This window comes from Argentina silus (assembly GCF_951799395.1).
Source record: "Argentina silus genome assembly, chromosome: 7".
Lineage (NCBI taxonomy): Eukaryota > Metazoa > Chordata > Actinopteri > Argentiniformes > Argentinidae > Argentina > Argentina silus.
Window position 1 is genome coordinate 14,812,163 of NC_139661.1, and position 2,500 is coordinate 14,814,662.

Below are 2,500 nucleotides of genomic sequence, written 5' to 3' on the forward strand. Positions count from 1 at the left end.
GAGAGAGAGAGTTCTTAAACAAATGTTTAAATTACTTCCTTGTGCTGACTACTGGCAATGAACGAAATAAAAGACAGCTTAGGCAAGCACTCATCCACCCAGCCAGCAGAGCCCCCCCCCCACCCTCCACCACCACCACCATCACCACCCAAAAAAACCCAGTGCTTCTGTGCAGTTTACGAGGGGCTGCTGTTCCTAACCCACAGTTTTAGTTGAACATGACCAATTAATTCCACCCACCCGGGTCTGTCTGTCAGCCTGAAGCACAAGTCGGGCTGGCCCGGGCTAGGCAGGGAGGGAGGGAAGGAGGGAAGGAATGAGTGAGGGAGGAACGGAGGGACGGAGGGAGCAAGCCTCGAGGTAGCCTAGCACGTAATGGAATGAAAACGCTGGCAGTTGGTGTTGGAGTGGTTTGGAGCTGAGCTGTCCCTCGCCAGTCGACCACGGACTACCCGTCTGACTCATAGAGGAACGCTTGATTAAAAAGAAGAGGGGGGGGGGGAGAGAGAGAGAGAACGAGAGGAGGGAGGGGGGACAGGAGGGGAGGGGGCTTTGGTGCAAATGATTGCTATAATGGGCTGACGAGCTTTCTGCAGCCGTAAACAATTTGCTGCACCAGTTGTTGGCTGAGTAGGCTTGGCATGGCCAGGAACAGAGGGAGGGGGAGAGGGAGAGGGAGAGAGAGAGAGAGAGAGAGGGAGAAGGAGAGAGAGAGAGGGAGAGGGAGGGAGAGGGAGAGACAGAGGGAGAGGGAAGGAGAGAGAGGGAGGGAGAGGGAGAGTTGGGAGTCTGGCTCGCGAGACTTCTGGCTGAGAGAGAGAGAGGCCTAGCTCTGACTTGACATACTCAGGCAGCAGAGAGGTACTACAGTACCCACAATCCTCCTAACACTTTAAAGTACACTGGTACAACGCATAGTTGTGTTTGATACCATTCCTCATTCCGTCCTGTGCATTACAACGAACCCGTTGTGTCTGATACCACGTTGTGTTTGATACCTTTCCTCATTCCATCCCATGCATTACAACGAACCCCGTCCTCCGATGTCTACCTCCACCAGTCTCGCTTCCCGGGAGCCTCTCCCCCCAGCCCTGTCTGTCTGCTGGAGGCAGCGGGTTGATAGATTAGGATCTGTCAGGGTTACACACTGGCTTTATAAAGTCAGAGGCCTTGCCAGGAACACTGCCAACTCTTGGCAGCTCCATCTTAACTCTCCCTGTAGGAGGAGGATGTTTCACGGCAAAACCATTTCAACCTTTGACTTTTTATTGGCTGGTATAGTTTGTCCTTCTCCTCTCCCTGTTTGACAGTGTGTGGGTGTGTTGTTCTTCACTGCGGTTCTGTCCTGTTGGTTCACATCTGGGTCGGGTTGTGTTTTCCATGTAGGTAGTTTACGGTCCTGGGGTTTGGGTTTGATGCGACTTATGAGATCCGGACACACACACACACACACACACACACACACACACACACACACACACACACACACACACACACTGGGGTTTGCACTCAGCGCTAGGAGCGCAATCCAAACACACACATACACACACACACACACACACACACACACACACACATACATACATACACGCACACACACGTTTAGACACAACGTTACTAGCACATGGACACACACACACACACACAGAGTGAGTTGGGCTTCAGTGTCTGCTCACAATACCTCCCTTGAACAACCCTGATTCATACACACACACACACACACACACATACACACACACACACACACACACACACACACACACAGACACTTCTGCGGCAGCACAGTATGGTTGGGGTCGGCCCTGCCGTGTGTGTAAAGCCCCAGATGCTGTCTGTCTGTTGTCGCTCTGTGTTCAATGGTACAGTATGCTTGTTCTCAAATTGTTCTTCAATTGAACTGTTGTTGTTTTAAATGTCACCCCTCAGTTTGGGCTGCCATGTTTACAAAGGAAATGTACTGTAGGGCTAATGTGTTTGGTAAGGGTAGAGGCCAGGGGAGGCTGGCGGAGGTAGACATCGGAGGACGGGCTCATGCTAATGCACGGAACGGAGGAATGGTATCAAACATGTACATTCTGTACCATGCATTACAATGAGCCCATCCTCTGGTGTCTACCTCCGAGAGCCTCCCCTGGTAAGGGCCTAATGTGTTGTGCTTTTGCTCTAGTTTGATTTGATGTTTTCAACCTCCTGTGTTGATAAGTGAATGTGAATGTGAAGGAAGCAGTGTTTCTAGTGTTGTTGTTGCTGCTGCTTTAGACTTCTCAGAGAATAAGAATAATGAGCTACCATCTCTGTCTCTCTCACCCTCTATCTCTCTCATCACTCCCACATCTCTCTCTCTCTCTCTTTTCAGAGGTTATTGTCAAAAAGAAACTCCTTCAGAATATGAAGGTGGAGGGAGGAGGGGGAAGGGGATGGGGGGGGGGGGACAACATCCCCAAAACGTCCTTCAGCCTCCTCATGGTCAATAACGCTGTAAAGACCTGTCGACACTTCT